The sequence below is a fragment of the Canis lupus genome, chromosome 12 (genome assembly GCF_011100685.1).
Source record: "Canis lupus familiaris isolate Mischka breed German Shepherd chromosome 12, alternate assembly UU_Cfam_GSD_1.0, whole genome shotgun sequence".
NCBI classification, from domain to species: Eukaryota; Metazoa; Chordata; class Mammalia; order Carnivora; family Canidae; genus Canis; species Canis lupus.
This window is the reverse complement of record NC_049233.1, coordinates 25288788-25304740: the sequence shown is the minus strand read 5'-3', so window position 1 is coordinate 25304740 and position 15953 is coordinate 25288788.

The following is a 15953-nucleotide window of genomic DNA, read 5'->3' as shown; positions in this document are numbered from 1 at the left end:
TCTGAGATTCAGATTCTGATGCTATAAGTCTGGAACAGGGCCTGGGAATCTGCATTTCTAATAAACTGCTGCTGCTGTTGGTCTGCAGACCACACTCTGAATTATTATCCATGTGCCAGACACTGCTTTCTGCTCTTCATATATGTTTACTCATTTCATCCTCATTACAGGTGCCATGATTCATTTTTCTCATCCCAGAGGGCACAAAGAGGTCATAAATGTGCCCCAATTTTCATCGTTAGTAAATGGCAAAGCAGGATTTGAACTCAGACAGCCTAATCCTAGAGTCTGTGCTGCTGTGACCACCAAGATACACTGCTCTTCCAAGGCCAAGTAGCATGTACCGCTCCTCAGCATCCCTGAGTAGAACTAGTGCTGAGCTGAATCGGATGGCCTGCGAGAGTTAAATCATTGTAACCATCACTTTAGTGTCCAGCTTAATCCAACAGGAAGAGAAAGTGACTTTAATAATATTCACTCAGTTGAATAAGAGTCATCTGATCTGCAGCGTGCCTGCTACAGGCTTGTAGCACGAAATGGTGTGTGTTTGCATATACTTTCTCCCATCCTTTGTGTATTATATCATTCCTACCTGAATCTGTCCCTGAGAATTGAAAATAGACAGTAGATGAGCACAATGAACAATACGCACATGGATTTACTCTCATTTTTTTCTCCAAGGGAATCTGGCTCAACTTCTTCCTCAAGACGTTGTAGCTTACCAGCCTCTCTGTACAGTTTCTGCCCGTCTTTTTGAGGCAGAGAAATGCTGGCATCTCCAGGGGATTAAAATAACTGTAAAAAGCCCTGATTTGAAAGAGCCTGTGGGCGCGTTGCCTGGCTGCTCCAGGCAGCTAAAGATTTGAATTCTATTGAGTTACAACCCACGGTGGTCAGCGGCAGGGGCAGCAAGGGAGGCGGCGCCAGGCTGTGGGCCGGCGGCGTCGGCTGCGCTGGGCCTTTGCATCAGCTCCGGGCAGCTCTCCTCCAGCTTGGGGCGGCCGCAACAGCGCCCGGGCCTCCGGGCCTCCGGGCAGCCGGGGCTCCATCTCCGAAAAGGCAGCTCAGCGAGGCTGAACGGCTCTTATTTTTAGGATAAATTCCCATCTTGAGCACAAAGTCATAACATGGAGAATAGGCAGGAAGTTTAAGTGCAGAGAATGGCATGTGACTTTAGTCACTGTTAACAAAAATAGGGAGTCCTTTGCCTTTTTTCTGTGATGCTATCAGTTTCATAAAAGGGAAAGCAACTTTCCTATAGTGATACATGTTTTAAAGATAGGTTTCGATTTTTGAGGTAGATTAAACTATTATATGTATATTATGTGTTTCGGCCTATGAAGTATATTATTATAAAGCTCAGAAAATATCCAAGTTATGTCTCTTGGACAAATGCCAAGATAAAGTGCTTTTTATTTATCATAATTGATTTTTTCAGGATAAGTGGATGTGAAAATATATTCACACACATGTTTGGATAATACAAATTTTTTTCCAAGTAACTAAGAATTTGAAATGCAATAAAATTTTTACATGGTTTTCTTTTTAGATTTTCTTTTCATTTTAATTCATTAGCCAGTGTACCAGGATAGCAAATATTTAACTCACAAATCAGATGTGCAGAGAAAATGTAATTTTTTGATTTGTCTATAATTAATCAGACTTCCTCTCAAGCTGGTTGGCAAGGAAAAAAAATAAATAACCTACATGCCTAATCTGTTTACTTAATGTCTGATCCTGTAGTTAAAATAGTGCCTTTTAGGATCACTAAGTTTCTTTTGGATAAAAGTGCTTCTCAGAGGCTTTCTCCCTCCTCTGCTTCTTGAGTTTGCCTCTCAAGTTTGGGGGTGAAGCAAGACATGGAATCTCTTGGCTTTACGTATAGTTGTGGTTCTTGGATCCATTATGAGTCTTTATATCACATCATACTCTGGTCCTTTTGGTGTCAAGGACCAGGATATCCCTTAACTGACTAGACATTGGACCTTCTGTATTTAAAGACAACTCTGTGTCAGGTATAAGCTGTAGTTTATTTTTTTCTAGGTCAGGGCCTGGTAGTGTTCCTGGGGTGATTCAGCCTCAGCTCAGCTGGCACTAGTGGTTAGACTCCTTTGAGGTCTAAACTGAACTTCCCAGACATTGTATTAAGTGAAATAAGCCAGTCACATGGCTGCATGATTCTACTTGCATGAGATATCTAAAATCGTCAAACTCATTAAAGCACAGAACACAGTAGCGGTTGCCAAAGGGGTAGGAGAAATGGGGAGTTGTTAGTCAATGGATATAAAGATTCAGTAGCCAGATGAATGAGTTCTAGAGATCTGCTGTACAACATGGTACCTGTAGTAAACAATAATGTATTTATTGTATGCTTAAAATTTATTAAGAAGGTAGATCTCAGGATCCCTGGGTGGCGCAGCGGTTTAGCGCCTGCCTTTGGCCCAGGGCGCGATCCTGGAGACCCGGGATCGAATCCCATATCGGGCTCCTGGTGCATGGAGCCTGCTTCTCCCTCTGCCTATGTCTCCGCCTCTCTCTCTCTCTCTCTCTCTCTCTGTGTGTGTGACTATCATAAATAAATAAAAATTTAAAAAAAAGAAGGTAGATCTCAAGTTAAGTATTCTTAATACACACATACAAGAAAAAACAAAGAGACACAAGGAAACTTTTGGAGGTGGTAGTTATGGTAATGGTTTCAGGGATATATGCATATGTCCCAAATTCATCAAATTGTATACATTACATATGTATAATTTTTTGTATATCAGTATACCTCTATAAAAGTTTAAGAAAATTAAAATAAGTAAACTGGACCTCCCAGATGGCCTCAGCCCAGATGATCTACTCTATAGCCCTCCTTGCCCTGGCCCACTTCTCAGCCACTTCTATATCCAACTATGCCATACTGAAACCAAGAGTAAATTGGGAAATTAGAATTTGAGGGATTGAAATCTCCAGAATCTAAACAGAAAAACCAAGGAAGGGAAATTGGAGCACATACCTGATCAACTCCCATTTTGCTCACCTTTTCCTCTTCCACAAATCCCCTTACGTTTTTCTTTGAAAACATCTCCTCTAGCCTCACCTTCCTACCATCAAGCAACAAGACTTGTGTTTTTTTCTGTCATTGATGAAAATGACAAACTATGACAGAATTCTATGCACAGGGGCCTTTCGTATTTGGTTATTATATATTTTATAACAAGTGATAAATTTTGTAAAAGTGGTTTTCCCTGGATCTCAAGATTTACTTGAAAATCCCATTTTGCATTTTAAAAATGGGCCATTATCTTATTCTCTTTCTGCATTATTTGTAACAAACATTACCTTTCTCATATAGGTAACTTAGCCTTGGGGAAAGATCCAGTCTTCAGAACTGGGGAGAAGATCTAGTCCTCAATTTAGCAAGAGAAAAGAGGATATAACTAAAACGTAAAAAAAATAATAATAATAATCTCATCAATTGCTCAAGGCAAATTTAGATTACATTTGGAAATTAGTGGGCTGTCCTCTACATCTCTGCTATCTTAAGTGATTATTATTAGCTTATTAAATTTAAAACACATTTAGAACTAGCCACTTGGTGGAGAATGATGTCTCTAAAAGATTAAAAGAAACAAAGTTTTCTGGAGAAATAAAATATAACTTTGTCTTTGGGGACTTAATTATTATATGAAATAAAAATAATATAAACAAGGGTGTTCCAACCCTGTGCAAAAAGCCACAAGAGAGAGAGGCCCGATTAGAATTACCCTGCTTCTCCTAGCCCTCTGCTACAGACTGACTGACTGTGTCCCCCTCAAAACTCACCCATAAATCCTAACCCCTAATATGAGGGTGTCAGAAGGTAATGCCTTTAGAAGGTGATTAGGTCATGAGGTGGAGCCCTCACAAATGGGATTTAGTGCCCTTATAAAAGAGACCTCAGAGAGCTCTCTACCACTTTCTGCTATGTGAGGACACAGTGAAAAGGTAATTTTCTATGAACCAGAAGTGGGTCTTCATCAGACACTAAGTCTGCCAGTGCCAAAATATTAGACTTCTCAGCCTCCAGAACACTGGAAAATAAATTTCTATTGTTTGTAAGCCAGCCATTCTGTGATATTATGTTATAGCATCTCAAACATACTAAGACAACCTCCTCAGGTTGAGTCTCTGTGAAAACCTCTGACTATAGAGTTACTCTGATCCATATCCAACCAGAGTGGATTGACACAGCACTCATCCACTTTCTTTTAATCCAAGGCAACTTTCCTCTAGTTCTGTAAAACTTCAAGACCCAGATCACAAAAATAATGCAATTCTCAGTGTACCTTGTAGAATGACTCTTTTCTAGAGCTTTATCATTGTTGTGGCTTTTCAAACAAAAACTACAGTAGAGGAGCACCTGGGTGGCTCAGTGATTGAGCATCTGCCTTCAACCCAGGGCATGATCCCAAGGTCCTGGGATCGAGTCCTACATCAGGCTCCCCACAGGGAGCCTGCTTCTCCCTCTGCCTATGTCTCTGCCTCTCTGTGTCTCTCATGAATAAATAAGTAAAATTGTAAAAAAAAAAAAAAAAAAAGAAAAAAAAGAAAAGAAAAAGAAAAAAATTACAGCAGAAAATATATAACTTTAAATAATCTAACATCCTGGTTTACCTGGAAGAGCTAATTCATGTTAAGCTGTTGAAGAGTGTAACAGAGACTCCTGGGGCCCATAATATCCTTTTCTTCTCCTTTGGGCATCCAGCTAAACTATATTTTTGACTCTCTTGCAGTTTGGTTAAGACCATGTGACTCACTTTTGGCCAACAGTATGAGTGAGAGAAATATAGGCTCTTCTGTGCCTGAGTCATAAATATAGTCCACACAAGACTAATCCAGCAGTCAGCAAACTATAGCCTGGTGGCTAAAGCCAGCCCACTATATATTTTTGTAAATAAAGTTTTATTGGAACAAAGCTACAGTTATAACTGCTTTTCTGTTATCATGGCAAATTTAAATAATTGCAACAAAACTATGGGATTCACAAAATGCAAAATTTTAACTGTACAGTCCTTTACAGAAAAAGTCTACCAACCCTGCTGTAGTCTCTCTGCCTTCCCGCTCTGCAGTAACTTTAGAGGCTATATTTGAAGATATTGGTCCCACAATTTAAAGAAGCCTGAATTCTTGAACTACAGTATGTAACAAAGCTCATCCTTCCCTAAGAGACTTTATGTGAGTGAAAAATAAGTTTGTATTATGCAGTGCCACAGAGATTTTAAGATTATTTGTTGCAACCACTAGTATCACTTTCCCTGGAAGACCCAAAGGCCACCATGAATATAGCAGTGTGCTTTTAGTTAATCATTGACATGCAAACTGGAAGTATGTTACTTTATAGTGGAATCACTCAAAATATCTTCCTTATCAATGCCTGTGACACTACACTAACTCACATAACTTTTAACAGGATTCAAACAAGCAGATGACTCTAGAAAAGATCTCTGTGTTCTCTTTCTCTGCAAAAGTAAAAATTCTGCTGGTTTAGGACAAAATTAAGAGGGCAGATAAATCTCTAACTCTCTAGGTCTCAGTGTGGATTCATAGTCTCCACCCATTGAACAAGACTGTGCAAGGGCATAGCTCCCAACAGGAGCGCTTCACAATACATTTACCAAGGGGCAGTTTCCTTGAAGGGCCACATGGGAAAGATGTTGATTGCTGCTACCCACTGTCTCCCACACGAGCCTCAAATGTGATAGACGAGGACAAGACCTTTGTAAATGTTACAATATGGATTTCCCTAGTCAAGACAACACCTGTTCTCTTTCAACACAGCAGGAATTTCCAAGGTTTTCATCATATCATCTAATGTGCACTTTAAAACTACAATTTGGATCCTAAGGGTAGAAGAGAGAGCATCTTAATCAAGACCCAGAGATTTCTTGACTCAGAGAACAAGGAAAAGTAGACCATAAAATGACTCCAAGACCTTCATTACCTCATTTCTGTGCAGCAGCTGTAGCCAGAAAAAAACACAAGATCGCTTTTAATGGTGCCAAGTAACTCTTCTGACAGTGGGGCATCGATAAGAGGTTAGCCTTGAGAATGAATTCTCCCTAGGACCAGTGTGTCTTGATGATGAGAATAAACATCCTTCTATAAGCTGGTGCCAGGGAAGTCAGAAGGGTGAAACAAAGCAGTCAGGAGGATAAGCACATTTCAGATTTTAATTCGTCCCTTATTGGGCAGTTTTGAATTAAAAAAAAAAAAGCAAAACAACAGGAAAGATAGCAAAACAACTCTGAAATTATGCAATCCAAAAAAGGAGGAAAAGACTCCAGATGCTCCACAGCCTACACTACTGAAGACTATTAAATTATTTACAAAATCTCCCCAAGCCTGTTTCTCGGCAGGCATAGGAAGCTAGGTACATATCATTACCTTCAAATTATAGTATAAGTGCTAATCTAAGCATATTGGTTTTTAACCAGAATTGTACTTGTGAAAGAACATGTGAACATTCATTCTAGGTACAAATGTCCTCATAGGAAATGTATTTCTTTGTACAGAACATATATAGAGAAAAGTAACATATTACCTAGGCAAGTTTTTATGGTAGTTATTCTCAGAAGAAACCATTTCTTATCTTTTAATCTTTTTTATTGAGGTAAGATACACATATATAAGTTTCAGGTATACAATATAATGATCTGATATTTGTGTATATTGTGAAATGATCACCACGATGATCTAGCTATTATTTTCTAATCTTACAAGGTGACTGCTCATAAATCATGACAATGCAAAAACAGACAAGTAAACAAGCACTTTATATCAAAGTATACCCCCCCCTTGTCATCCTCCCTCCTTGCAAGCATCACTTCCCTCTGTTACATAAGGAGGGAAGAGGTGGGTCTTCTGTGAGACTTCCTGTACTGCCTGCTTCGCGGTTGCTATCACCATCAGGGGCTGTTTTTGACACTTAGAATACCAGAGTGGACCGGCCTGGCACGTCCCAGGCCCCTGGGATTGATGCTATTCCTTTGTTATATCTCTCGGGAGCTTATGTGAGGAAAGTCACATTTTCCTTTACTCTCACTTTACCCTTAACAGCTCTACCACATACAAAGAAGGAGTATTCAACTTCACTCAAGGGTTGAAGAAATTAGAGAATTATGCATGGGAAAAGACCGAAAGTGTATAGTAAACAAGACTTTTTGGATAGTCCAAAGGAAAAACATCCAGAGAAATAAACCTTCCTGGGACTCCTTGCTTGGTTACTTCCCACTCATAACCTTTCTCTGCTATTCTGAGGTGTGCACGCTTCCACCTCCGTTCCATTCCACTCCCAGCCACACATGTGGCTGGAGATCCACATCATGGCAAATCCCACTGTATGCCCACAGGTACTGTTTTCAAACCAGATTCATCTCTTTTTTCCATGCAGTGTACTCCCTTGAATCAGATTAATTTGACCTAGAATAAAGTCTTGGAGGGCTTCAGCCATGTGATCAGTGGTGGTATTTGGCATTCTGGATTTGAAGAATAAGCGTGAAGAATGAGATAAAATATGACATTAATACTCCAAAGTCCTCCAGGACAAAGGACACTTCCAGCATTGTGCCCTTCAAAATTTTTCCACCAGGTGACTTCCAATCACATCTTTTTACTTTCCCAACCATTGAAATATTTGCTTACCTACACACACAAATACATACACAATCACAATCGTATAGAGACCTCTTCATAAGCAAGCATTAATTCTGTGAGAAAGTACACACTAAACAGTATTGTCATTTTGTAAAAATGTTTCCTCTTTTGTAATTTCCCCACCCTGATGTCAAATTATGTCTGCTCAGATCTGCTGAGAATATAAATTAGCCATGGCTCAGCTATCCTTTTCTCTTAATAGGGGCTTCCTTAATAGCACAATGACTGGCCTTGGGTAAATTTCCAAGTTTGGAGATAGCTGGACCTGATTCACCTTCTCCTGCCTTCCAGTTAAAAGACTCTTGAAAACAGAAAAAAAACTCAAAGTTGTAAGTGAATTCAAATAAAGAATATCAACAAATGGGGATCCCTGGGTGGCTCAGTGGTTTAGCGCCTGCCTTTGGCCCAGGGCACAATCCTGGAGTCCCGGGATCTAGTCCCACATTGGGCTCCCTGCATGGAGCCTGCTTCTCCCTCTGCCTGGTCTCTGCCTCTCTGTGTGTGTGTCTATCGTGAATAAATAAATAAAATCTTTAAAAAAAAAGAATATCAACGAAGGACTTACCCAGTTTGAGAAATAAGTTATCTCTAAATACAAAGCAAATTAATGGATTTGAGAAATGATTAGCACCTGAGTCATGTCTAAAGCTCTTCCATATGTGGCGATAAGAGGTGGAAAAAGACTTCCATTACCCCTAATTTATACATTTGCAACTGCAGTTATATCCCAGAGAGCTGAGAGTCACTCCCCACCATCCCCATTGCACAAAGAAGCTCTTTACCTTTAATATCAGTGTCTCTTTATATCCATTCAGAAGACCACAGCTCCCAATAAGATATACAGGGCAGGGATGCAGCACATCCTCAGCTGTTACACCAAAAGTACAGCTCTGGTGGTCAAGAACCATAATTCATTGCATCAGTTGACAATTATGATGAAGCCAATAGAGTTTAGTAGTAAGATTATTAACACTAGAGTCAGATAGATGTGAGTTCTAGTCCTAACTCTTCTGTTTATAGCTGTATGACCTTGGGAAAATAACTTCAGCTTCCTGAGTCCATTTCTTTGTTAAAAAGAGGGCAATACCACTATGATTATTTTTGTAAGGAAAAATGAGTTAATTTAAGAACTTGTCGTAGCATCTGCCACATGGTGAGCATTTAATAAATAGTATTCAAGAGAGGATGGAATAATGGAAGAGTTGAAAACACAGAGTTGAGATCCCAAGCTTCACTTCCAGCAGGTGCGATTAGATTCAGCTAGGTCTAAGTTCTTGCCAACAGTGAGCAGAAATAATGTGAGCTGCATTAAGGAGAGATCCTCCTCTTTCCCTCTTCCTTTTGCTGGATGAAATGCAGATATGGTAGTGAGCCATTTTGGACCATACAGATAAGGACAACACACAAGATCTTGAATTAACGACACCTCTCTCCTCCTGCTCCAATTCAGACTCATTATACTCTAACCTGATCCATAGCTGTCATTCTGACACTTCCTGCATTTCTCTCCTTAGTTGATTCGTTTTGTTCCCAAATGTCACATTCCTCCATTATTTCATTCCCTCATTATTTTGTTTCATTAAAAACAAAATGTCCCTGCATGTCTCAAAATGGCTTTTCTCTTCATGTTGAGTGATAGTTTAACTAAGTATAGAAGATGAGGTTGAGGGGATCCCTGCGTGGCTCAGCAGTTTAGTGCCTGCCTTCAGCCCAGGGCGAGATCCTGGAGTCCCAAGATCAAGTCCCGCATTAGGCTCCCTACATGGATCCTGCTTCTCCCTCTGCCTGTGTCTCTGCCTCTCTCTCTCTCTCTCTCTCTTTCTCTCATGAATAAATAAATAAAACCGAAAAACAAAAAGAAGTTGAGGTTGAAATTCATTTTTGTGCCCTTTTTTAACACTATACTCCACTGCTTTCCAGAATCTAATATTTCCCTTGAGAAGTCGTATATTTATTTAATTTAGTATTGACTAATTCTCTTTCTTTTGAAGAGTCATGTCATTCTTTAGCTGTGAGAAACTACATGCTTTTACTCCATTTATAACTTTCTCTGTTGAATCTGTTCTCTCTTTCTGGAAGGCTTATTATGATATGTTGAAATTTCTGGAATTACTTTCTGTATCTCTGAACTTTGACTCCTATTTTCCCTTTATCATCTTATTTTATACTATGAAATGTCCTTAACTTTTTCTTCCAATTCTTCTATTGAAATTTTGTATTTATAAGATAATTGTACTTACCAAGAATTCCTTATTGTCTATAAGTATGTATACATTTTCTTAAGTTATCAAATTGTGCAAACTCTTTATATGGATTATCTTATTATTTCCTGAAATCATCCTCTGTGGAATAAAGAACAAATATTATTACTTTACAGATAAGAAAAATAAGCTTAGCAAAATTACATTAATCATAAAAGATCATTTTTTCAGATCATAAAAGAAGTAAGTTTAAGTGATACGATTCCCACTCAAGTAGTCTGACTTTAGAATTAACCATTCTATTTTATTTATTTATTTATTTATTTATTTATTTATTTATTTGAGAGGGAGAGAATGAGCACTGGGGAGGGGCAGAGGGAAAGAGAGAGAGAGAGAGAGAGAGAGAGAAGCAGACTCCCTGCTGAGCAGGAAGCCCAATGTGGGGCTTGATCCCAGGATCTGAAGATTATGACCTGAGCCAAAGGCAAACACTTAACCTACTGAGCCACCCAGGTGCCCTGAATTAACAATTTAAATGACCACATCGTAATACTCTTATTTTCTTCAGATATATTACAGTAGGCTAAATAGTGAACCCCCAAAGATTTCCACATCCTAATACCCCAAATCTTTGAATATGTTACATTTCGTGGCAAAAGGGACTTTGCAGATGCGTTAAGGTAAGGACCTTGAGATGAGGAGATCATTCTGGATTATCCAGTTGAGCCCAATAAAATCACAGTCCTTAAAAGATGAATTAAGGAGACAAAAGAGTCTAAGAAGGAGCAGAGGTCAAAGCATCTATCTTCAAAGCCAGCAGTACATGACTTAAAAGTTTTGTAATTTCAAAATTCATTTATAATGAAGAAAATTCATTTTCTTTATTTGAAAAGTACTAAGCAAACAGAGAATGTGACTTTTGCCAATTTAAATAAGACATGATCCACATACTCTAATACTCAAGATCTCTTTTTGGAATTGCATGTAATAATTACTTTCAGTCTTAAAAATCAATATATTTTACATGACCACAAAGAAACCACAAGTGTGAATAACGCGAATATTTATGTATGTAAGTGTATTGCCCATGAACTCAAACAAAAATCATACTTTATTCACCATTTTTATCCCCAGCCCTAGTACCTTGCCTGGCAAAACGGATGGGAGACTAGAATAAGGAAAATGCAGGAAAGGAGGGCAAACGACAGAAAGACAGGAAGATAACATATAGTAATTTATTGACCCAGAGTAAATATTCAATAAATATTTAATTAATGAAAAATAAATGAATTTTTTTAAAAAGTGAAACAGGAAAAAATGGGATGAAGTAAAAGGCTAGGTAGCTGGGTAGCTATTATAAGAATTTTGTCAACCAATAAAATGCATGACTTTTTATATTATTACCAGACAAATGTTATTTTATTTTTCATGTTTTGCTTCTATAAAGACCTATGAAAGAAAATACTTGGCAAGAAATTAAATGCTATTCCAGAAAGAAGTGTTTTAAAACACAAAATAAAATTTTATGTTGTTTTAATTAAGACTGAGGAAAAAGATGTCATAAAGTTTTTCTTTTGTGTCTCAAAGAGAATCTGCAAGCTCAGAAATTTATGAAAACCTCAGGAACTCATGACTAATGAGTTCTCAAAATTAAAAGAGAGATGTTTTGTTTTGTTTATTTAAGTGGAACTTGGAAAGTATGTTTTATTCCCATTATCCCAAAGAAAGCATGCTTACCAAGTTACATTTCTTTCTTTAGAAAGTGTACAAGTCAAATTACAATAGATTTTTTATAAGAAAGGGTTGGAGAGGGGATGGATGCTCTAAAGTATAATCTTTGGTTACTATTTATTGAAATGATACCTTGGTTAATGGCTAATTCAAATACATTTTTGAATAAACAGTTCCATAAGAAAGCTAAATTTAAATGAGATTTTAACTTTGGCATAAACTTGCTTTATGTGTTTCAATATGGCACAGATTACTCTTCTATATAGTTCTTAACCCATTAAAACCCATTAAAAATATTTGGATACAGAAGTAAATCAATCATCCTTCTTCACAATTGCACTATCAACTTTGTTGATATATATGATTTTTTATGACCTATGGCATAAATTTACATATATTTTATGTCATAGAAATATTTGTATATATTCATATTTATATCATATAAATCTAAGTGTCTTCAGCTACAAATGATTCTATCAGAGTTTGTTTTCATCATGCCCAATGGAAGGCATGGATTTCCTTCTTTTTTTTTTTTTAACCAATTCTAACATCTCTAGTTCTAAACTCTTACAGATTGGCAAACCCAGCCAACCAACAGTTCTTCCTTTCTGGATCCATCAAACCCTGTCAATTCTATCTCTGGCAATTCTGGATCCTTCTCTCCATTCCCATTGCCTTAATTGTGGCATCCTCATCACTCTAAACATTACCACAAGCTCTAGTCTTATCTCCCTAAACCCTGTCAATCCACCCTTCACAAGCAGCCTACGTAGGTTTTCCAGAAAATGAGCACTCAAAATATCTTCTTACTTAAAACTCCTGGTGGTTTCCCTTTGCCAAAATTGGAATAGGAGAACCTCCCAGCCCTGTCTTACAAGGCCTTTTTCAACCCAGATACACCCAACTTTCCTGGCTGATCCCCTGCCCCCTTCTGTTCCATAAACCCACTTAATTGTCCTTACAGCCAGACTGCCAGCCTTCTGAATGCCACAAATCTTTTCATACCTATCTGCTTTGGAAGGCTCTTATTGCCAACTTCTATTTGGTAGACTTTTATTATTCAAGCTCCAAGTTCAACTCTTACTTCCTCTGTAAAATCTTATTAAATACTCCCTCTGACCATTCCTGAAAGAAGCTTTTCTTCCTCAACTGGAAAACATCACACATTATTATTATTATTATTATCATCATCATCATCATTATTTATTTAGCACGTTACTCCACCCACTCTCCTAGAACACCTTGGAATGAAAGGATTTCAAGTTCAGAGCCTGGCCCTTATGCACCTTTGTACTTTGAGGCCTAAAGCAATGTGTGGTACATAGGGGATATTCAATAAACATCTACTATAGAATACTTTTAATTTTTATTTATGTGTAGTGGGGAAATGAGAGTAACTCAAAGCTACCATTAAAACAAAACAACCATCTCCTTTAAAATATCTAGAGGTAGATTACCTCTGGTGGCACTCTCTTCCCCAGTGGGCTAAATATTAAAACAGTGGCTTGTGACAGCTGCTAGATAGGGAAAAGAAATTGAAGGAAAAGATTGAGTCTTGAAGCCAGGCAAACACAGAGGAGCTAGAGACAAAACATGCCTGGAGAAGACCTGCGTCTACCTACTTTACCAATATCAGCACCTGGAACCAATTTACTCCTCTCCTCCCAACCCCCACCATCTTCAATAACAATCACCCACTGCCTAATTTCTGAACTTCCCTAAGGAGGTAAGATTTTCCTTAATTCTTACTGAACATCACTTCCGTTAATCCAAAACTTTATCAGAGTTGCCCATATAGGAAAGTGGTGAGTTGTTCTTCATCTTCTGAGCCCCCATTACTCTAAAAAACAAAAATAAAACCGATATCTCAATAACAAGAAAGAGATCCAAGATAACATAAATAACAGACACTGATTGAGGGGAGAGCAGGATTTATAATTTGCTCCTTTTCAAGTTGTAACTCATTACATGGTGGGAGACTGAGAGAAGTCAACCTTAGTAACATGAGAGAGATTTAATATAAAAAAAAATGCCCTAGGTTCTCTTCTTGCTATGCCAAATTTACACACACACACACACACACACACACACACACACCATCTTTGTCCATTTGAGTTGCCATAATCAAATACCATAGACTGGGTGGTTTAAGCAACACAGCTCTCACAGCTCTGGAAGTTGGAACGTCCTCAATTAAGGTGCTGATGGGTTGGTTCTTTCTGCAGCCTCTCTTCTTGTCTTACAGGCAGCTGCCATCTCATAAGGTGCTCACATGACCTTCCTTTGTGTGCACAGAGATAGAGAAAGAGAGAGAGTTCTTCTGGTATCTATTCTCACCAGGGCACTACTCCCATCATGAGGGCCTCACCCTATTGACCTCATCTAACCCCAATTACTTCGAAGGCACTCTCTTTAAATACCATCACACTGAGGTTTAGAGCTTCAAATAGAACTGAACACAAGTATTCAGTCCATCACAGCCCCAAATCCACAAAATAAGTAGCATTTAACACCTTGCATGACTTGAGCTCTAGGCATCATGTATTCTTCACTGGAAAGTATTGCCACTAGTTGTACTATTCCCTCAGTTTATGGTTATATAATAAAAAGTTGACATTATCCACAGTTCTTTTTATATCTTATATTGTCTTCCTTAAGTTTACTATTATTTGTTGGACTTGTCGCTCTAACACCAGTATAAATGTTTCCTTCAAAGTAAACAATACCACTCCTGATTTCTAGTTGCCAGGATAATCTATCAACCACTATTTGTTCATGATTACCCAACATGCCAGTTGAGCTAGTTCAAATGATGCCCCAGTGGCAATTTCTACCCTGGAAAGGAGAAGCCAAATACTTACAAAAACTCTTCATGCAGATATATAAAAAGTCCACTTGAGGTAGACATGTGTCATTTTCCTGAGTGTAATACAAATGCATAATACTCATAGACATTAAAATAGAAGATGTCAAAACATTCTGATATGAAACAGAATTGATTATTACAGAAATTCTATAGGGATCATATTTTTATTAATATCTTAATGGAAGTTTTAAATTCCCTAAAGCAGGAGAGTAATTTTTGTTCAGTTTATTTTCGGAAAGGGAAAAAAATTCTTAACTCCTGTAACCAGCTTAGAAGAGACAAAATGGAAGGAAAATTGGTGAAAACAGGGATGAACAGAAGTGCAGCCCTTTGAACTGGCAGAGGAACAAATCCTATAGTACTGCAACATAAAAAGAAAAATCCATCATTGACAAAAGAGACTGTCTGAGGACACTGGTCTCCTTTGAAAGTCTGGAGAAGCAGTTCAGAATAACAATGATGGCCATTGCAATGACTACAATTTGTGCATTATAAATGGTATGTTTTTAATAAGTTCTTACATTGATATATCTCTTTGTTAGAAAGATCCTATTTCTCCCTGGGTCATTTTTCATGTTCTTCTCCCTGAACATAGCCTCCTTTTTCTAGCAAAACAGCAATGTCCATATTTTTTTTTTTAGCAGTGCCCATATTAATGGTGTAAAATGGATCTCCGTAAAAAACAAATTGTGTAACATAGCTGTAATAGCTCCATCCCTGTCAACTGAACTGCAATTGACCTTGGAGGGAAGGTTAGGTGTTACATCCCTAAGGACACTCTCAAGCTGAAAAAATGCTGACTGCAGAGGTGACAACTCACTGAGGGAGATAGAAGGAATGACAGCTGTTTGTTTTACCAATATAGATGCTGGGGAATTCATGGTTCAAATGGTAATTCTAGCCTCCCAAAGTAGTCATGAGGCATGGAATGGCTTCCCCTTGATAAACCATCCCTATTATACAATGAGAGGAAACCATCTTTATTTCCAAAATCTTTGCAACTAGAAGTGACTGTGGCTGTTTCTTTAACATACAACATATGTGCACAAATATGTGTTGTTTTACAGAGGAGCCCATTGTAAGCTTTATATGTCCATTCTATTGGGGATATCATTATCCAAATCACTTCAGAATAAAATAGGGCAAGGCATTCCAAGTTGAGTGAAAGCAAGTAAGATACATTTAGTGTTTAGAGAGCACCCGGACCAACAGAAGCAGAGCCAGACAGGGGAGATTTGCTAGGAGAACCAGGCCTATTGGCAGCAGGAGCTATAGCACACCCTACTGGGCTTAATAGGCCATAAAATAAAATTTAGAACTTCTTTTCAATTTGATGGAAAAGCATTAAAAATCTTAACCAAGGGAATGATGAGATACATTTAAAATTCACTCTGGCTACTACGTAAAGAACAAATCATCTAAACACAAGATTAGAAACAGAGAAACTATTTGCTAAAATGCAGGTAAGGTCATGG